The sequence below is a fragment of the Pararge aegeria genome, chromosome 3, assembly GCF_905163445.1.
Source record: "Pararge aegeria chromosome 3, ilParAegt1.1, whole genome shotgun sequence".
NCBI lineage: Eukaryota > Metazoa > Arthropoda > Insecta > Lepidoptera > Nymphalidae > Pararge > Pararge aegeria.
In genome coordinates, this window is record NC_053182.1 from 3443351 (window position 1) to 3466885 (window position 23535).

General features: G+C 37.4%; 1 protein-coding gene across 1 annotated transcript in view; it reads left to right on the plus strand.

Annotated features, from left to right (window-relative positions):
• The window catches only part of LOC120637078 (leucine-rich repeats and immunoglobulin-like domains protein 1), a 471378-nt gene that overhangs the window by 368149 nt on the left and 79694 nt on the right, over positions 1-23535 (plus strand). The gene's annotated exons all lie outside the window — the stretch shown is intronic.

Here is a 23535-nt window from a genome sequence, read left to right on the forward strand (position 1 = left end):
GTGTCTTGAGAGCTCCCAAAGGCGTGTGAAGTAATACAATCCACACTTGGACAGCGCGATAGACAACGGCCTAAACATCTTGCATTCTGGAAAAAGATAAAGACAGAAGAGTAGGCCGGTAATGAGTCGATAATGTCAGCTCTCACAAGATAGAAAAATGAATGTTAAAATGTAAAATGTAAATTGTTGATGTTGGAAAAGAGCAACTGCTGAGTTTCTTGCCGGCTTCTTCTCGGTAGAATCTGCCTTCCGAACCGGTGTTAGAATCACTACAAACAGACAGACTTGACGTTTCAAAAGTGCTTATATTAGGCCTACTTGAAATAAATGAATTTAGAATTTTGAATTTTTTGAATTTTGATAATGATGATGTAAACACAATTATTACATCAAGGTTATACAATTGATGAATTTCTTAATAAATCTGGTATTATTTCAAGACCTTATTATTACAAATTTTGAATAGAGTGCATTTGATTGATTGTCGGAGTTGTTTTGTTTTTCACGTCTCATATGTAGCCTTACAACAAGATTTTCTCACTCGTACTCGAGAAGTCGTTTTCGAGTATGAAAATACTTGAACATCGGTGTCCATTGGATCTTATTTGGATTGTATTAACCCTCAAATTGTTTCACTTTAACAGAACGTTTGTAAAACAAAAATCAAAAGTACTGGATTTGCAACTCTAACGTGAGAAACATTAGGTCCATTTTATTTTGACGGTACAAAGTTTGAAATTCGAAATTGCATCCTCGATTGTGAGCGAGCCAATCTCGTACTAAGACTACTGGTAAAATAGCCTCTCGGAAATTTTAAATTCCTAGATCATCCCTGCCGGATATTGAACCTCACACTTTTAACGCACCCAAACTCATCATTGCGCCACGGTCCTTAAAATAAATATCTTAAGCTCGTCGAATATTATATATTTTTGTATAAATTGGCTCCCGTAGAAACAAACAAAGATATATATCACAAATACCGTGAGGGACATAAAAAATTATGCAACTTTATCTGAGGTATCCGAGGGACAATTAAAATGTCGTTTAGATCCAATCGGGTTAAATTCGATACTGGTTAATTACCTAACTGTATTAATCGTTAAGTAATAAGATTTTGTGATCACTTTATCTTTTATCTTGGGTTATATTATATCTATATAACTATTACTGACGACCTACCTGGCGCAGTGGTGACCGTTGTGTTTTTATAAGTGGAAGGTCCCGACTTCGATTCGCGGCAGGGGTAATTTAGTTCATAATTTTTTTATTTCGTCGCTCCCACCGGACCAGACTGGAGAAAATTGAGAAATTATAAATTCTCATAAATTCTTATAATTTCTCAAAGTCGGGACCTCCCACTTGAAGCCACAGCCCTCATGAACTTTAATAGTAGAGAGTAGAAATCTGTCTCTACCTGTTTTAGTCAAAAGAGGTATCTCATGAACTTTAATAGTAAAGAGTGGAAATCTGTCTCTACCTGCTTTTAGTCAAAAGGGGTATCTCATGAACTTTAATAGTAGAGAGTGGAAATCTGTCTCTACCTGTTTTTAGCAATTTAGAAAACAACGTGAGGAAACCTGCATGCCCGAGAGTTGTTCGTAATTTTCTCAAAGGTGTGTGGAGTCCACCAATCCGCACTGGGCCCGCGTGGTGGACTACGGCCTTAACACCCTTCTCACTGTGGTACCCGTGCCCTGTAGTGGGCCGTTAATGGGTTGATGTGATGATGATGGTGATGATCAGGTGAGATTGCAGTCGAGGGCTGTCTTCGGGTGTAATAAAAAAAATCAAAAATTAGGATTTCTATAGCCGCCGTTACATAAAATTATGAAAACAAAGGATGAAAATTAGTGTTTTGTAATTTTTTTTACACACACATATAGTGAGAACATAGTTCGAAGACTCAAAAGGACTGAGCTAGTGTAGTGTAGTGAAATTTATTGGATCTAATTCTAGGATATAAACTAATGTATATGTTCAAGTTAAAATAAATTTTACTTATTAGTCTTAAGGCCAGATTATAATTTTAATAAAGTCACTCGCGTGCGTGGAGGGAGAAAAAATTCAATGTTTTGTAGTATTTCATATTAAACCTTGTAAATACCTTTTTATTGTACCGTTACCTTGGTAAATAATACCAATGACTAAATAGGATAAGTTGTTAGGCTAAAAATTCATACCTAGCCACAAATTAAAAGATAAGTCTACAAACTGCCACGTGAATTTATTTACGTTGACAAATTATTATTATTATCATAGAAATTATAAGTACTTTTTTATAATTGAGCGAAGAGTTTAAAAATATTAGGAACCTTATGTTGTATGCAATAAGGGGGTACTCGAAATGAGGTTTATTTAACATATGCAGAGTGCATTCATAAAACAAGTCGTAATCGGATGGAGGTAATAAATCGCTCCTAGCCGTTTAGATACAAACGTGAAGGGAATTCGGGATTTTATAAACAGTTCACACGACGTTGCGTGTTATCGCATGAATCTAATGAATCAATTGGTGATACAGGTTCTTTATTTTTTATAGATTTTGTGTTTTTTATTGCATATCTACTATATTAATCTATGCTTTATAATAAAGCTTTGAGTCACGGGCTATGGAGTGAGAGCGGTTAGGATTTTGTTGACTTTGTAATTTATTTGCACATAATAAAATAAAATTAAGTAACTCCTTATAATATTGGCTATTTGTGAAATAAATACCGTTAAAATCGATTAAGCAGTTTCTTATATAAGAGCGAACTAAGAGACATAATAAAAAAAATATATTTGAAATCTATATATATAAAAGAGAAAGTGTGTATGTTCCGTATAGGCTCCGAAACGGCTGGACCGATTTTAATGAAACTTTCAGGGAATCTCCGGATTGACCTGGCGAGTAATCCTGTTAAGTTTGGTTACGATCGGAGCACTCCTTTTTTTTGAACTGTCAAACTGTCAAATACATCTTTTATTTACTATGATAATATTCTATTTTTGGGTGTACGTGGGTGTAAATAATGATCTTCACCCGCTCGAGAAGAGAATAGAAGAGAATGAATACGGAGAGAAATAAATGTTTTAATATATTATGAGACTTAAATTAAAAATTTAATGATGTAAGTTTATTGTTTAAATAAAATATAGCAAAATCTAGCCCGGCGAAGCGGGCTGGGTACGCTAGTTTTCTATAAAAATTTTAAATAATCAAATATAACTTGCTTCAACGGTGAAGGAAAACATCATGAGGAAACTTGCATGGCTGAGAGTTCTCCAAATTATTCTTAAAGGCGTGAGAAGTCTACCAAGTATTACATGGCCAGGGTCAGCGTAGGTGGTGAAGCCTAAGCACTTTTCATTTTGAGAGGCCATGACCTGTGACGAGGGTTGTACAAATGTAGAATTGCATTACATCAATTACAACTATTGAGTTATATTAATTATTATTACTATTGAGATGGTGATAACAAAAAAAAATAACAACCGGCTAAGTTTGTTTTGGGCTTCTTTTTAGACCAGGGCGCGTTTGAAACCCTCGTAGCCTTAGTTTTCATTTGACGAATTTGGAGCGAAACGTACGTAGAGGGTACATTGCCGAAGATCTGTTTGGTGTGGAGTATAAGGATTGAAATTAATTATTTGTTATTTTTATTTTTTACTACGACAGTACACATGTCGCCATCTAGCCCCAAAGTAAGCCTAGCTTGTGTTACAGGTACTAAGATGACTGATGAATATTTTTATGAATAATATACATAAATACTGAGAATATACATATAAATACCCAGACACTGAAAAATATTCATGCTCATCACACAAACATAGGTTCGCTGCAAACTGCGCCAATCGGCAGTCAATTATAAATTACACCATACAGACTCTCCTGCTTTTCGCGGAGTATAGCAAATTAAGCTTAATTCACATAATATATCATGGAATTCCGCAAAGTAACGCCACGCCTGCTTCTATCCAGCATTTAAAAACGGGTTTATTTTTGTCATGCCTGTGTCAATACTCCGTGACATAAAATAGCACCGGGTAGAAAATTGGGTCAATCCCAAAGGGCGGGTGTGTGTTAGGGGCAAAACACGCAGCCCTTATCGCATGGAGCGTGCGTGCCTTGCAATGAATTACAGCAACTAGTTACATAAATCAGCTGGTCACGTCATAACCAGCGGTTTCTGTTGTATGCCTATTCATGACATATTTTCATATACAAATATAAAGTCAGTAGAGCCCGAAGTTTGGGACACCCAAAGTTGCCTGTCTTTCGGCATTCCACAAGATATGTTTCTTTCACAGAAAGTAAATATATTTTGTCTGGTGGGAGGCGTCGGCCGTGCCGCTAAGCTATTTAGCATTCCAGTATAATTTCGCGTACAAACTAATTGAGGTATATGTATAACTGCCGTACCCCCTAATAGGTTAGCCCGCTACCATCTCAGACTGCATCATAACATACCACCGGGTGGGATTGCATTTAAAGGCTAAATTTTTGTGTAATACAAAATAAAAAAAACTAATAAATTTTGTTCCAACTAGACCATTCTACCATCGAAGTGCGAGGCATCGTAAAGATCTGCACCCTTACGTTGTTGATATACCTTGAGCTTGGTCAAAGCACCATGTCACAAATGACACAGGTATCAAAATATTTAAGAAAAATGTATTTAAATGTACATTCAATATTAAAAGTTGTACATAAAGATTTACGGGTAGAGAAGAATCTTCAGAAATACTTCTGTCTTCGATATGGCAAATATGTAAACTTATTCCGCATAAACAAAAGCATAAATAGATTCACTTCCAATACATAGCCTCCTTTGAAAAGTTTGTTCAAAAGAAAATGTTACGCTGCTTTGTTAACAAGATTGCGATTAAAGAGTTTTGGGATAAGATCGGATGTTCTGAAAGGTTCTAAGGTCGATGAGGCCTACGCTCTTGTATCGCTATCAGTCAACACCTCTCGAAAATCTATTGTCGTTCGAAGAGTTGGTATAGAAGGGAATTTACTTGGAATTTTCGATATTAAGCCGAAAAAGTTGAATAGAAATAAAAGTTGATAAAATAATGAGGCGAGTATATATGTAAAAGCTTTAACATTGTATGAAATCTTCTCTGAATCGAAGAAAGGATTCCTTTATAAGATTTTGAAATGAAGTCAATATTCGGCTACGTAATCACACTTCGAATACCAAAGTTCTACGTGTTTTTTTACTTACTCTTTTGAATAGATTTTCTTAGTATACGAAAATCATTATGTAGATTTATATTTAAAAAACTTTGAGTGTAAAATTGTTTTTTGACGTGACGTCTTATAATTCGATGGAGCCGGCTGCACGCACGAAAAAACATGACGCATGCGGCGTTACCTCGCTCTGAGGCGTTCCATTCAAGGCTTGAAGTGCAAGCGAGAGCGCGGAACGAGCGACAAAGAGGCACAGTCGGCCTCCGCGTTCGACATCTGTCTCTCTCCTACTTGAGTGAGCGATGCGTCCGCGTGGACAGCTTCTATACAATAAAACATTTACATGTTTTCGGCAAGGATGAACAGCAGTGAACAGTGAATGTCGTGTCAATTGTTTATAGCAACGATAATATCTATCAAACAAATAAAATTAAAATTTTCTTTTGAAAAATGCAACCATTCCATCAGTATTTTCTTACGACGTTGTCACGTTCAACTATCGTCAGTAAGCCGACTTTACAGACAACCAATTTCTTTTTAAATATATCGCCGCTACTGGTATGATTCAAGTTGTATTTTATTGTAAAAAATAATCAGGTGTAGTTTTCAAAACGAACTCTTTTAATTCAGTTTAATTAAGTATCTCTAAAAATAACTTTTTCGTATAGGTGTAGTCCTAGTCGTTACATTTTTTTACTCGCGATAACTTCTACATTTATTGTCCGATTGGAACGAAATAAAAAGTATATAAGAACTAATACTGGTATACTAAGGTAACCGACTTTGTTTTTTTTTGTTTCTACCGGCGATCTAATAAAATTTTGATGGTCCCCGGACTTTTTTGTAGGTAATGATGAGTACATTAATCGTGTAAAACAAAATGTATCAACAATAGTTTTCTCAGGGCACTCCAAGTAAGCAAAATTATAGCCCTCTATGGACAGCATTTGTCGAACTCGCTGGCGCAACGGTGAGCGCTGTTATTTTAAGGAAGTCCCGGCTTGGATTCACGTCAACGGCAATATGAGAATTTATAATTTCTGAATTTTCCCTGGTCTGGTCTGGAGGGAGGCTTTGGCCGTGGTTAGTAGCCCCATTTCTTTTAGAGTGGTGGAAAAGCTTTATTGCTATCTCCGACACTTAGGCAGGACGGAGGTTATGTGGGTCTCCCCGCTCTAAACCCAACCTAAAAACCACCACGGCATGTCCCTCTTGTTGGCTTCGTTAGACGCCCGGGGAACGGCTAATTACTACTGTAAGGCTCAGTAAATCAGTAAATCGATGTAATTGTTATAATTGATATCATCGAATAGCCGAAAAGTGTCATATGCGATATGAAATCGCTAATCCATAACTAAATCTAATTATAGATCTCTATATAGATTCGATTAATATCAACGAATGTTACCGACACTCTCGGGATTAGATTTTCGTTTTAACTTTATATTTTCTAGATTATTAACCTTGTGTCACTTTACACTCAGGTCACGAGCTGAAACTAAAAGTCGTACTCCCGATACCGCAGAGTTCAAGTACGTTTAGATAAAGTGAAAATGTAAAAGTTTCGATAACACTGTGATGCGATGAGATGCCTTTGAACTCGGTTCAATCAGAACTCTTCATTTTATATTATTTTTCTTGTAAATGGAGGCACAATAGATTCCAGCTATATATTAAACTTGCACTGGCCACGAGAGACTTCAGACGCCCTTACATTATAGAGAATTAGAGAGAGTTCTCCGTAGCTAGTTACCACTCTAATGACAAAGACGTGCCGCTGAGGAATTAAGAGTTCCGGTGCGTTATCGCCTAGAAACCGATAATGGGTATGCCTACCATACTTAACCCGCCAGGTTAGCCCTATCATAATAAACTGCAGTCAAGGGCTAACTTGTAGTAGAATAAAAAGCAAGTAATAATATTCCTGCACTAAGCAATAACGTCTCTTACGACTTCTTATCGCTGTTATTATACGGCCGATTGGCGCAGTGGGCAGCGACCCTGCTTTCTGAGTCCAAGGCCGTGGGTTCGATTCCCACAACTGGACAATATTTGTGTGATGAACATGAATGTTCAGTGTCTGGGTGTTTATCTATATATTATAAGTATTTATGTATAATTGTATATTGTTCATAAAAAATATTCATCAGTTATCTTAGTACCCATAACACAAGCTGCGCTTACTTTGGGGCTAATTGGCGATGTGTGTAATTGTAGTAGTATATTTATTTATTATTAATTTATTTATTAACGTTACGCCACGTTTATTAATAAGGGGTAAGGCCGACTAAGGTTATCCTACGGATTTTTCCTCTTTACAAATATTTCCCTTAGATACTTTATAAATATCATCATCATATCAACCCCTTACCGGCCCACTAAAGGTTAAGGCTGTAGTCCACCACGCTGGCCTAGTGCGAGTTGGTGGACCCCACACGTCTTTGAGAACATTAAAAGGGACTCTCAGGCATGCAGGTTTCCTCGTTATGTTTTCCTTCACCGTTAAAGCAAGTGATATTTTAATTGAGTGCTGGGATTCGAACTCGCTCCCTGGAAAGTGAAGTCGAAATCCTACCTACTGGGCTATCACCGCTTTATAAATATACCTTATCTATATATTATAAATATATCTATGAATATAACCTTCAATAAATAAATAATAGTTTGACGTCCTCACGACACAGAATAACCCTAAAGCTATTTACCAATTTTGCATAATCCCAATTCAGCTCAGTTCAAAATAATGACGTTGTAAAAAGAAATTTCGCGAGCGGGAGATTCCATCATCGCGGGATAGCGCCGAGGCGCCCACGTTCACAGCTCCGAAAGGGTTCCAGCGAGGTTGTAATAAAGTAATTTATCCACTTCCGATAACAGGGCAATAATCCCCGGGTACGCTCGCGACGAATATGAGGAATAAATAGCGTGGCCTGGAGCGAGGAGGGGAAAATGTAGGGAGCGAGGAAGGAGTGGTGAGGATTTTCCGCGTGGTGGCGCCGATAAGCTCCGGCAAGGACAGAATGCACTGAAATGAGCTGCCTATATTGACATGTTAATGGACTTAGTGATGGATAAGAAATCCCTGAGGAATGAGCAATTTTCTAAGGAAAATACGCACTATTACGATACATACCTTAAGCTAATTCAATAGAAATAATATAAGAACATTTGAGAAGCGGTGATAGCGCAGTGGGTAGGAACTCGACTTCATTTTCGGGGGGTAGAGTTCGAATCCCAGCACGCACCTCCCAATATTCAAAGTAATGTGCGTTTTAAGTAATTAAAAATATGACCTGCTTCGACGGTAAAGGAAATCGTGAGGAAACCTGCATGCCTGAGAGTTAAACATAATGTTCTGAAAGGTATGTGGAGTTCACCAATCCGCACTGGGCCAGCGTGGTGGACTACGGCCTTAAGTCCATTGTGGGTTTTCATTCATTACCGACTCACTACAGAGCAATCGGGTCGTTAATGGGTTAAAATGATGGCATTCCCTGACAACTTATTTTTTAAACATTGGCAAAAACTGCACCGTATTCTGAACCTGCAATAATATAAAATAGTTAATTTAATAAAATAGTTACTAAAAAATGATTTATTGTTCTAATTAATTATTGTTTTTTTTTCAATCTTAGTGTCATATATATATTATATTCATTTTATTTAATCTCTCAATTTTGTGTATGGGTCCCCTCCCCACCACCTGTAATAAGATTATTTTATTTTATTTATTTATTATTTATAGATTGGACGATTTATAATGGCTTATTTATAGAGTTATTAGCAAAAGCAAGCAAGGACGAAATGCACTGGAGAACGAGCTGCCTATATTAACTTGCTAATGGGACTTGAGAAAGATGGATATGAAGTCGCCGAAGATGTAGGAGTTTCGAAGCGACGAAGTGTTTAACACTGCATGTATAAAATTTCAGTACGAGTAGAATTTATTGCGCTAAATAAAATGCATTCGAGTGAAATAAATTTTCCATATATTCGTATCTTATGTTTACTACCCACTACGGAGATGGTATATGCACTTATAACGTCATGATCTTAATTTACGCTGCGAATAAGCCTTAATAAGATATCGTATTTAAAAGAAGCTTTGTTAATTTGATGGTACGACGATATGAAAGAACCTAGATACCCTACAGCAAGTGACGGTAAGCCAAAGTACTAACTTCGGTTAGTGGTTACACTGACAGATAGCTGTAAAAACGTTACTGCTTTTATTTACTTGTCATTTCATACAACAAGCTCTATATGGTTAACGGTATCTCCTCCCGGTGGTAATTATCTGTTAAAGACTGGAATTGCTTTTATCGTATCATTATCAAAAAGGAAAACGTATCCGTGTAAAGATTTGGATACTTTTGTTTGGCAAAACAATGGATAGATAGGTTGTTGTTTTATTGAGGTAGTTAGCTACAACCTATAGTTACATTTTAAATCAATGGCCACAATTATTTGATTTGGTTAGTAGTTGCCTCAGGGATATGATCAGAGCATTGCACGTTTTATATTGTACACACATCTACTACAGGAAGTATTGTGAAAAGGACACCTGAGAGTTGAGACTAGTACAGTTCAGGTTAGACATTTGAGTACATCAAAATTGTTACCATTGTCTCATAATGATTTGAGAAATCAAAATCGGAGTTGGGACCTACCATGCGTAGTCATCAAGACATCTTGCGTCATACTCGTAGTGTTGCTTTGTTTATTATATGTTCGCTGGCTGAAGTGGAACCACTTGGACCGGCCATTATTTATGATTGTAAAATGAGTTATTTGTTTGCTGCATCGTTCATTACGTAATAACCTAGACAATATGCGCTGTGGTTCCACTGTTTATTTCAAAATCTATCTTGACAGGGGTTGCTCAAAGGCGAACAACTCACAGAATCAGCGTCTTACCGCGATAGATTAGATTGCTAAAGTAGCTACTGGAACCATGTGGACTGGCCATTATGTAAAATTGCAAAATGAGTTGCTTGTTTGCTGGATTGTTCATTACGTAGTAACCAAGTCATTACGCGTTGCGGTGTTGCTCTGTTTATTTTAAAATGAAGCTAAATTATTTTCCATCAGTTACAATAGACATAGATTTGCGGTCCGCAACTGATTGGGGCGGCTTGTACAAACTAACAATGTAAATGATTTTGCGGTCCATTTGCGACAACAAACCCAAATAAACCCCTTTTTTGGAAATAGGTACCTTGTAGCAGTTCAAATGAATATAACCCCGCAACCACTTTTGCTAACAAAAAAACTATGTTAAACTTAGTAAATAGAAATAATAACGTAAATATGATCATTCGAATGCAAGAAAGTCTACTTTCTAGACACTTGTTAACTCAGGTCATAATTTTGTTTATTCCTTCATTCAAATCACAACCAATAGAACCACATGTAATACATTGAAATATGATAATAGCCTAAGGTACTAGATACAGATAAAAAAAAAAAAAAAAAAAAAAAAAAACAGTTAAAAAAAAAGGCTACTATGTACACTTATTATGTATTAAGTACACAGATTTTTTGTCTTAGGAGCTGTTGTCTAGTGCCCATCCTAGTCTGTGTAATTGCATTTTCATTTCGTTCGATAAACTCTTAAAAATACCTTAAAATCGCTTTTGTACGACACGACTAAGAAAATATAACGGAGAACGTCCTATGTGCTACTGCCATCGACTGCGATCACACCCGTCTGCCTAGCGTGGTGATTATGAGCAAATCCTCCGATTCCAAGAGGCCTTTACACTGTGGACTGTTTTATCGTAAAGAAGTCTGGTAAAGAAATTTTTGGCACCCAGATTCATTTGACGGCCGACTGGCGCAGTGGGCAGCGAACCTGCTTTCTGAGTCGTGGCCGTGGGTTCGATTCCCACAATTGGAAAATGTTTGTGTGATGAACATGAATGTTTTTCAGTGTCTGGGTGTTTATCCGTATATTATAAGTAATTCTGTGTTTAATATTCATGGAAATATTCATCAGCTATCTTAGTACCCATAACACAAGCTACGCTTACTTTGGGGCTAGGTGGCGATGTGTGTAATGTCGTAGTATATTTATTTATTTATTTATTTATTATTTATATACTAGGGGCAAGTGTATAACTTGTCTTTGTTATGAATAAACGCTCAAGTGTAAAGGATCTCGAGAATTTCATCCAAACGCCTCCGAGGAGAAATATTTTATTTTAATACTTGTGCTATCACAATATGAATCGCTTCCTTACAGTGTACCATTTGCTGTACTTGGAATTTCAGCAATCTTACTAAGATCAGCTTAAAAGTGAATATGTGCCTTATGCGTGAGATATACGGTCCGTTTTCGTTTATTTATGTTGTCCTAAGCAGTAAGTGCGTCCGGGATGGCTAACGATAATTCGCAAGGCCATTATTAGCGGTGTATAGGAAACGCTCTCCGGCTGCGTACTCTTGATGGCCATCGGCTTCGTCATTTACACATTAGCCGCTACTATATACACCGACCCTATGTTCCTATAAATAAACTAGATGTTGCCCGCGACTTCGTATGTGTCAACGCCAATGACAGCAGCACGATTAAGCTGATAGTATGGACTAACTATGTTGTTCTGTCTATTCTGTTCTGTTTGTTTTTTTTTGTTAAGACAAAATCGGGTTTAGTTGGTTAAAAGAACTTTTTCAATTAAATAATTTGTTCTTTTATTCCACTGTAGTGGCCCTTGACTGCAATCTCACCTGGTGGTAAGTGATGATGGTAGCGAGTTAACCTGTTAAGGAGTATGGTAGTCATAACCCCCAATCGGATTCTATAGGACATCGCACCGGAAGACTAAATCGCTTAGCGGCACGTCTTTGTTGGTAGGAAAGTATCTAGCCACGGACAAATCCTCCCACCAGACCAGACCAGAGAAAATTTAGAAATATCAAATTCCCAAATGCCCTGCTGGGAATCGCACCCACCTACCCTCCTACTAAAAAATCACAGCGCTGACCATTGCGCCAGGAAGGTGGTTAAAAAATTTTTTTTATTCCGGTGTAATCGTACATGCATTTTTTTAAATACCAATTACTTCTAAATCAAATGTCCGATTGGAATTAATTAAAAAGTATTTTCATCATAACCATATCAAGCCATTACCGGCCTACTACAGGGCACGGGTCCCCTCCCACAATGAGCAGGGGTTAAGGCCGTAGTACACCACGCTGGCCCAGTGCGAATTAGTGGACTCCACACACCTTTGTGAACATTATGTAGAAGTCTCAGGCATGCAGTCCTTCACCGTTGAAGCAAGTGATATTTAATTTATTTTTAGCAAATAAAAGATTATGATTAACCCTTTTTATTTGAATAAGAATTAATTCTACGATACTAATGTAGTCATAGTCGTATGTGTGAAGCGCACCAAAGTTTCCACGTCTTCTAAATACAGTTAAAAGAAGAAGAGGAAGTAAACACTTTATTGCGCGTATAACATACAGGAAAAGAAACAGTAAGGAGTATACAGTAAACAATGTAGACATGCAAAAGCGGCCTTATTGCTGCAAGCAATCTCTTACAGGCAGCCTTACCAACCAGGGAAGAGTTATAAGAGAAAAAGCTTTGGATTTCGTAGTGAGTTTACTGTGGTAAATAAATGATACTAAATGTATCCAAATTTTATACAACCTTTTCTTAGTTCTGTTGGAGGTTTCCGACACGGTTATCTCTTTGCCCAAGCTTATTAATGCAGTGCAACGAATGGGGTCTACTTGTAAGAAGGTAAGGACCTAAGTTCGCGTGCTTTTAATGCTTTAAGTGACTCTATGCATGCCGGAGAATTTGTTATAGCGAAGTTTTCACCGTACTTACACCAGTAAAAAAAAATTGGTTAGTTTTCTTTAAAATTCGAAGCTAGAATGCTTCACCATGTCTACGTCAAATCTATATATATACCTTTTAATGGAATTAAAAGGTATTAAGGTCTTCTTACGAACTGCGAAGCGGTGATAGCACATGGGGCAGGAGCTCGAGTTCCCTTTCGGTCCGAGTTCGAATCCGAGCACGTACCTCTAACTTTTCTAAGTTATGTGCGTTTTAAGTAATTAAAATATCATAACCCTTCTCACTGTGGGAGGAGATCTGTAGTGTTAGGGTAGGCAGCAAAATGTTAGGGTAGGCAGAGCTTTTGTGCATGTATGAAGTGCACGCCACTATGTTATCGTAATATATGAGCGGTTGGTATACTCGCGTGCCGGCTACTTACGACTGGTCTATAAATCTCAATCGATGCAATCGCTGGTTTTACCGAGAGTTTTAACGATGCGAAATGAATGCGAGGAATTTAGAATCGACCATTGTGTTTATACTGGATGTTTAACTGTATATTATAAGTATTTATGTATATGTTACATAACAAAATATTCATCGGAAATCTTAGTACCAGTAACACTAAGTACGCTTACTTTGGGCCTGTGTATGTATTGTCATAGTATATTTTTTTATTTATTTCACATTCCGAAATTCCCGGGGGCCGAGTTCGAATCCCAACCTCTAACATTTCTAAGTTATGTTCTTTTTAAGTAATTAAAATATTACTTGCTTCAACGGCTAAGGAAAACATCGTGAGGAAACCTGCATGCATGAGTGTTCTCCAAAGGTGTGAAGAGTCCACCAATCCGCACTGGGCCAGCGTGGTGGACTACGGCCTTAACCCCTTCTCATTGAGGGTGAAGACCCGTGCTCTGTGGGCCGGTAATGGGTTGAAATGATGATGATGATGATTCCTCCTCAACCTTATAAAACAAATTGTAAACGAGAAAGTTCGTGAGCTGAATAGATGGGTTTGGGAATTTATAATATCTGAATTTTTAAGTGCGTTGAGAGCGTCGCGTGCGTCGAGTGCGTTGCTTCAGTCATCACGCCAGGTGTGCGTCAGTCGTGATTTGCAGTGCTGCGATGATCACGTCGGTATTTAAAAAAAAAGGAGTTACAAAGACGCATGATTATATTATAGCGAATACGAGCAACCAAGGTACAATAACCCAAGTTGCCGGTACATTTAGTACCCATCTTAAATTACAACCTCGAACCGACTGCGGTACGGTATCCGCGATAACGATTATTGCTCCGTATCTCAAGTAACGCCGGAGCATTGGAATTAACATGGCCCGAAGTTTATGGAGTCATTCCAAGGGAAAATACTGCCTAGTACCTCGACCCGTCTACTCGGAAGTATCCAGATCGGGCTGTGTCTCATGATGTTTTCATTGGCTCTTTATATTGCAGATATTGTCTAAGACCCGATGTTCGTAATATTCAATCTAATCCAATATCTTCGGATGGCATATTTAATGTTATAGGATCAGACACAGTACACTCCAGTAGAAACTGTATACTCATATAAATATACTCCTTACTTACCTACCTTATCTAGAGGTAGGAATAGAAAAAGGATAGAACGATGAAATTTTAGTAGCATTAGAGAATTCATGAATAGAAATAGGATAGCACTACTAAATACGTTTGCCGTATGCAGTGGCGTGCACAAGATTATTGACCAGGGTAGGCATAAAGCTTGAAAATAGCATAACATAAAAAAAAACTCGAGTTATATGTAATTTTAAGGGTAGGCAGTGCATTTGTTTACATATGAAATGCACGGCACTGGTCGTAGGCTAGAACATTGAATTTAATGTCGACCAGGGAAATACTACCTTCATAATTATTTCTGACGCTAAGCAGCATTGTTGCAATGCTGTGTTCCGGTCTGAAGGGCGTGTCAGGTGTCATTACAGGTGTATGAGGCTGAACATCAACGCCTCAGGTAAATGGACACAGAGCGGCATGAATTAATTGACGGCCGATTGGCGCAGTTTGTAGCGATCCTACTTTCTGAGTCCAAGGCCGTGGCTTCGATTCCCACAACTAGATAATGTTTGTGTGATGAACATGAAAGTTTTTCAGTGTCTGGATGTTTATCTGTTTATTTATTATTTCAACAACTTTATCGCATAATAAAGGAAACACACACAGGAACACTTTCATTAACGTAAATAATATGCAAAAGGCGGCCTTATCACTAAAAGTGATCTGTTCCAGGCTACCTTAACTAATGTAATAAGGCAACGAGAGACGGGAAATCGCAATCTATATATAAAAGAGAAAGTGTGTGGGTATGTTCCGAATAGGCTCCGAAACGGCTGGACCGATTTTAATGAAACTTTCAGGTAATCTCCGGATTGACCTGGCGAGTAATCCTTTAAAGTTTGGTGACGATCGGAGCACTCCTATTTTTGAACTGTCAAACTGTCAAATACAGGTTTTATTTACTATGATGATATTCTATTTTTGGGTGTACCTACATGGGTGTAGATAATGAAAGATCTTCACCCGCTCGAGAAGAGAATGAATACGGAGAGAAATAAATAATATAATATATTATGAGACTTAAATTAAAAATTTAATAATGTAAGTTTATTGTTTAAATAAAATAAAGCAAAATCTAGCCCGGCGAAGCGGGCTGGATATAAAAAAGATAATATACATATTAATTATTAGTATATTATTCATAAAACAATATTCATCAGTCATCTAGTACCCATAACACAAGCTACGGTTACTTTGGGGCTAGATGGCGATGTGTGTATTGTAGAAATATATTTATATATATACATTTATAATTAATCAATAGGTGCTGGTTTTTCACCGACCATCAGAAGGGCTATCTGTGTGATACGTCATATTTAAAACAAAAAATATAGGTGTACCAGCCAGCCAGAACGCGAAAGTTTTCTTTCACATATATTGGCCATCGAACAGTGCAGCTTTCCAATAAAAAAGCAAACCTTAAAAGTCTAACGATTGGCTGAATTTGTTTTGGGACCCTCGTTAGCTTTATGAACAATTCAAAAGGCCATGTAAATATTGCCCATTCGAATAAAGATAATTCTGATTATGATTCTGAACAAAGCTAAGAATGGCTTCATTCAGAATATTTCATTTCAAAGGTGGCGTTAAGCACCTAAATACCGGATGAAATAGCACTTAACACCGAAACGTGAAATGTAACGCGGAATTCTAATTAATCCGCCAAAAATTCGCGAGCCACAAACGCAGGGGGATTAGTTATGGACATTTTGTACGCGGTTATGGGATGTTTGCGAATTGCTGATATTATCTTAATAGAACGGCAAGATTTACGGGCGGACCCTTTGGGCTGGTGACGCGTTAAAAAGGCTCACTTACACAGTGCGAGCTGCTAACTTGAAAGTATAGAGGTATTAGTATCTCTACCTTTGTTTTAATCAAACAGATCTGAACAAATCACAATTACGTCGCAATTCTTTACTACTGTTTTTAGTTGACATAATTTCCCATAGGAGGTAGAGAGAACACGGACTAATTTAAGGTTTAAAACTACTACGATTAGGTACATTTTACTATTACGTTTCGATTTGGAAAACTATTTTACAAGCTTGCAAATCTTTATCACTAGTAGTAGGCATGAGACTTCACACCAACGCCTGAGGTTGTTGGACACAGGGCAGCATTTTGTAGGACGAGGATCTTGCATGTACTGCAAATTGTTGCTCTGTGGTGTTGGTTTTCCAGTGACTACTAGGAGAGCCATCTGCTTGGTCCATCAATTGTTACAACTTGCAAAATGTAAACAAGCCGTTACTGTGCGGACCCTTTGCGCTCGATGGCGACGCGTATTACAGTCGGACGGATTTGCTACATGCCCGCTCGAATCAGTCTGCTGGGAAAACAATTATTGTCGGTGCTTACGGAGGGATGAGATAATTTCGGTTGCCGTTTATTATAATGGTGTAATATAAAAATAGCTTTACTGGGCAGTTTCCTGTGATAATATTTGCTTGCCAACTCAGTGTTCTAAAGACATAGAAAAGTTTCTACCTACTAAAATTGCTAGCTTATGTTAGCAATTGGTTTTTGCTCTTGTTTTTATTCCACTACGCCCGTTACCATCTTAGACTGGGGTGAGTTAGCCCTTGACTGCAAACTCACCCCAGTCTAATATGGTATCGATAAGGGGTATCAGTATATACGCAAAAATGTGTCGGAACGCTAAATCACTTTGCGGGCACATCTTTGTTGATAATGTAGTAATTAGCCGCGGCCAAAATCAGTTCAGAGAAAATTAAAAAAGTTATAAATTCGCAATTCCTGCCTGGAATTTAACCCAAAACCACCCACATAAAACCATAGCTCATAAAATTTTTATTTTTTAAGTAATTACCTTAATTTCTATGAAATGATAATAATTATTATTTCATTGCATTTAATTTATTTATTGATACATACAGACTTGACATTTTATTTTGTTTCTTGAGACTTGCCGATTTGGTGCATATTAAGCCATTCATTTCACATTCAGCATATCAGCCCATTTAAATTTGCATGATGTCTACATGTACAACATGTTAGTGTAATAACTGTAGTAACCATATAATGTAACATAAAACTTAAGTATAACCGAGCATCTAATTAAATGTAAGTAAGAATTATAATTGCTTAACACCAAGAACTCTCAGGTTCTCTATGGCCCAAGACATGTTACATAAGACAAGAGGCAGACTTAAAGGTTAGTTTGAACCTTAAAGAAAAAAAATCACTGTAAGCAGATACATCTGAAGGTAGGATTAAAGAAAAGACGCGACCGGAAGGGCTGACTCCGTTGTTGTTCTATAAAAGTTGCATCAGAAGTAATATTGAGAAAATAAATTCTAAGGCACAAAGCGAAAAAATATCAGCGCTGCATTCGCAAGATTAGAGTCAATTAGTAGCAGAACTTTAGAACTAGCTGAGCGGATGTAAACAAGTTTCCTACACAATTTTAATGCGGAAATTGGGTCGATCGTTGGGCAAGCTATAGTCAAAGAGCTGTCTGACTTTTTGTTACAGTTTTCTTTTACTCTTTATAGGGTAAACCTATTAACGATGATTACTAATTATTATACCACTAGCTATTGTTATTTATTCTTCTTCTGAATTTATTATGGTTTTTTTAGAATGCCCGTGGGATCTGTTAATTTTCCAGGGATAAAAAGTACCTTATGTTACCTCTCCATCTCTGTGTTAGACTAGTTAGTTCAAACACACTTTCACATTTATAATATTAATTTATTTCAAATTTTTATTAGAATCTCTAACTCGTAGTTATAGTAGTAACGCAACGGGCCACGCGGTTGTTTGCTCAGTTTGACACTGGAGCAGACTGAAAATCAGCGCTGAGCATTGTTGCCAATGCACAAGCATAAGGCTGAGTTTGCAGCCATTGCCATATTGTTAATAATAAATTGGTAATAATTTAGTTCAAGATCTTATATCAACAATAGAGTATGGCAATAAAGGATTATTATTATTATTGTTATGAAGTTAGGATAGTGACATTTTTGCTAGAAACAAATTATGGGGTTGCTTCACCGATGACATTGACAAGATCGTGACGTATTGCACTATTCTAGCGACACTCAATATATGTATGCGTAGACTTACTATAAAATATACACTAATATATAAGCTTGCCGGTATGCTTTTGACGTATACTAATACGGGTGTTTCACTTTTTGGACGGGTAAAATTTTTTTACCTTTTGACCTTTTAATTCGATTTTCTATTGTTTTGAGTTTTAACTTCGGTCGGCAGTCCTTATGACTGCTGTCCACAAGCTCTCGGGCTACTCGAGCTATCACAAAGGCCAGCACAGCTTGTCGGTTTCTTCTCAGATCAAAGAGGTAATTGGACGGCCGATTTGCGCTCCAACACATCAGCTGGCCGATCATTTACGAGAACATTACACCGAGCTGTTAAACGTATAACTTGTAATTTGGGAGGGCATGATTTTGGTTTTACTTAAGTTTATCCACATTAAACCATCGAGTTTCGCTATCGCCCTGGCTTTACCCGATAGAATATGTTGATCATCAAAAACCTATAACAGTCCACTGCTGGACTAAATACCTCTCCCAACGGGAGGGTTTGCCCATAATCACCACGCTGGGCAGACGGGTTGCTGGTCGCAGTAGATGGTGGGAGTAGCCTAGAGGACGCTGCTGCCTTTTCTCCGTTGTATACCCTGAGTCGCCTCGTACGACACCCGCGGGAAGCGAATTCCGTTCTGCCGTCACCACCACGATAATAATTTTTCAAATGTGAGCAGAGTGGTGGAATCTAGCTCCATTCTGTACGTTCTCCTCTTATTAATTTACCATTATTTAGGACAGTTTGTTTGTTGTGACACAAGCATATTATGACTTGATGTACTTCAGGACTGTCCTGGAACTCCCCTCCAGGGCAGTTCTTTTTGGTTTTGATACTAAGCACTATTAGGAAACCATGACTTTTTTTTTGCATTAAAAGTTGATTGTTGTGTAAGAAATAAATTCAAAATTCATAATTCATTTATTTCAAGTAGGCCTAATATAAGCACTTTTGAAACGTCAAGTCTGTCTGTTTGTACTCTACCACCGGGTCGGAAGGCAGATTCTACCGAGAAGAAGCCGACAAGAAACTCAGCATTTGCTCTTTTCCAACATCAACAATTTACATCTTAACATTCAATTTTCTATCTTGTGAGAGACGAAAGCGTAGCCGGATGCTTGCAAGCAACCTTGTCATTAAAAAAAGAAGAAAGAAAATATCTATATAAATAAAATCAAATCTCACAGCACTAGATAAATCGAATCGAATAAAACCTAACTTCTTTAATTACAAATAAAAACACAGAAAAGTTTGTGTACATGAAAATATGTAACGTTTGAATGCTTTTGGCATTCAAACGCTTGTTAGTAGAACTTAAGTAGATGCCCATTACAAATATAGTACAAACTTGTATTTATGTAAATGAGGATTAAAGTTTTGAACCTATCAACTGTCTTCGAAGCTCGAAGTCGGAACATTGCAGTCCATGTTACTTGCACAATGTAAAGTTTGAATTGACCTGTGCTACGACTAAAGTAACGACTTTAATTTTATAGCTACGAATTTCGTTTAGCAAAACGGTTGGAGTCTTACTTAAGTTAACTTTTTGTATAGTTGCATCGCCGACTCAAACGGTAAAAAATAAGAGCTTTTTATTTCACTACAAGTATGCCCTTCAGTGCAATCTCACTTTTTTTCATCTATAGGTATATTAATACGTGAAAAAAATACTTTGTACAACTTTTTACGAAAATTGCGAGGACAGAGGAGTATGAAATCACACACACTTATAGTTTATGTAGAGAAGGAGTACAGAATTCTTATATTTTTTTTAATAATTCATAATAAATACAGTAGAACTTTAAAAAACACATTTTAGACACTACCGCGTATTATATGTACTCTGTTCTTAGTAATTTTTTAGATAACAATATGTTTGAAAAAAAGTAGGAAAAATTTTCATCACTGTCACTGTTAGTTAGTGCCTTGGCAAAATCTGTCAAAATCAAACTTCTTCTTCTTTTGAAAATAATCAAACTTATTATTACAACTACTATAGTAATAGTAATGGAATAACCAAGCAGATGGGAAAAAATCCGCTATAAACAGAGCAACAGTTTTTTTTTTATTCCACTACAAGTTAGCCCTTGACTGCAATCTCACCTGTTGGGATGATGAAGTGATACAGTCTCAGATGGTAGCGAGCTAACCTGTCAGGTTAACTCGACATCGTACCGGAACGCTACGATGTCGAGTTAACCTGACGTTAATCGTAGTGGTGCGTGATTGGATTCCAACACGCCCTCCCCAACTTTAAGTTGAAGTCACCGCCTTTTCAAATCTGGCGGCAAATCTATTTAATCAAAAAATTTTGAAAAAGGAAATTATTTTCAACATTTGACGGCCGATTGGGGGGGGGGGGGGGGGGGGTAGTGGGCAACCCTGCTTTCTGAGTCATGGCCGTGGGTTCGATTCCCACATCTGGAAAATGTTTGTGTGATGAACATGAATGTTTTTCAGTGTCTGGATGCTTATTTGTATATTATAAGTATTTATGTATATTATTCATAAAAATATTCATCAGTCATCTTAGTAACCATAACACAAGCTACGCTTACTTTGGGGCTAGATGGCGATGTGTGTATTGTCGTAGTATATTTATTTACTTATTTACATATGGATATTTGAAAACTTCGCACAGCAATTAACAAGTGGAGTGTGCACGCATTAAGTCTGGCAGCAATTCGATGCCCGGACATGTTGACGGCGCGTTATTTACGAACGCAAGCCCCGGGGTTGATACTCCGAACATGCCGGAACCCGGCCCTTCCACACCGAGCTTGTCGATATGTAAGAGATGCCCCGAAAATGTTCGCGGAGAATTGTATACATGAAAGGCATCTTTCCGTATCAGTTTGCTTTTACCCTTTGAATATGCGATTCCAATATTTGCACAAAGTAATGGCAGTGGGTAAAAATGTTTTCAAACGAGAATCCGCTCTCTGCAGGTTCAGAGGTACCTACATAACTCCACGGGTTTTCACATGCAGCTCACTGAAACGAGGTAGGCATTAGGTACTATATATTTTCAACCGAAACTCAATGGCTATGGGCCTGTAGCTTTGGCATAAGATATTTACGAAAGTTGAGTAGTTTTCGTATATCGAAACGCTATAGCGCTACAAAAATAGACTTTATGACGCTCGTTATAAAGTTGTACATGTAAATATGCAATGATATTTATTCCGCTGGAGTTGCAAGAACTAAAGCTAATTCAGGTGTTACAGTTATGCGATACTTGAAAGCGACTACGATTGCACTCTTCAAAATCTTGTAAATACAAAAAAAGTGATAATAAAGCTTAGAGACAGAGTTAAGTAACGATATGAAGAGAACTATGTTCGGTGTATCTCTACATAATATATCAGACCATAATATGCACGCTAGCCAGAATTGGAGTAATGTGGAGAGACTAAACCAGAGTTTAGTCTCTCCCTTATTAATAAATCTGACGTTTATTAATAAATCGTCGTAAGTTCACAAATGCAGTGTTGTGTCACACTTTAACTGACGCTACAACTTAAATGTCACAACATGACATAACACTGCGTAACTGCTTCAGCGCTACACCATTTTTTATTTATAAGAGAGTCTTAGCCTTATTCATTAACGTGGCATAACGTCCGAATAGTTATGGAAGGTTTTGACATATTTTAACTACAGAACCTTTCAAATGTTTGAGCGTGACAAAGCACAGCTATACCACTCCAACGATACACCATTAATAAGGAAGCGATGGTCAGATCAATAGACGTGGCATAACGTCCAAAGAGTTGCGCAGTGTTTTGTCACTATCAACTGATTCCGACGGTATGTAATATTTAACAATGATGCGCTAAATCTTGTTCATATTAGACATCGCACAATATGTCTGATCGACCTGAAGTTGGCTCTCCGTTCACGCATGTACCAAGTGCGATGTCAAGTTTGGAATTTGAAAAAAAGCTATAACCACTCGTGACTTATGTTAGCCTAGTCAACTTAAAACAGCGCGTTGGTACTGTGCTAAGTTAAAAAAAAATATCTTTCGTAGAATAACTACGTTTGTAGATAAAATGTCACTTACAATAGAAAAGGTATTTAATACATTGAAAGTTTTAAACGCATTATCTAGTTAAATAAATTTTATTTAAATATCACAAAAAAATAATCTAATTCCATTATTAAAGAAATGGACATAATAAACATAATTAAATTACGAATACGAATACACTCATTATCGGACAACCTAGTTTCACACAACATTAAAATTTGAGATTTTTGTACAAACGAATCAATTAAATCACTAGAATAAGCACACTATGGAAAGTGTACACTGACAAACTTTATAGCTAACTTCAGGGTGTCGGTTTTTGAGACGGTGTGCGCGCATCGTAAAAATTTACTCTCATTATTTTCCCTAACGCTTAACTAACGTAACTTCAAAAGGAATAACGAATGTGCGTCCAGCTTTAGGCCAAGCTCCATAACGATTATCGTAGTTCCAGTTAGTAAGTAGATTAGTTGTAACGAAGGGCACTGCCCACTAATGCAGCCTTACTTATAAAGACAGATGACCACTCCCATTTTGGCGTTACGTTTCGCTGGAACGAGGTTAAAAGGGTTTTTAGAGCAATAATTAATTGGGGTGTCCATTTTGGGGAATAACGTTGTACTTTGTCGGCGTTTGTTGGATGATGATAAGACTATTTTGCCGGCGGAATTTCATTTACCAGAACGATGCGGACGGTAAACGATACGTCTGCGAATACACATCCCCTTTGAAATTAAAATTTATAATTTTGAATAGAAAATGTGCTTAATGTCGTCTGTCCAACTCGTAAGGGCGCTGCGGTTTACCAGTGCGGGGCCTTAATAGGAAGGATAAATAATTTTG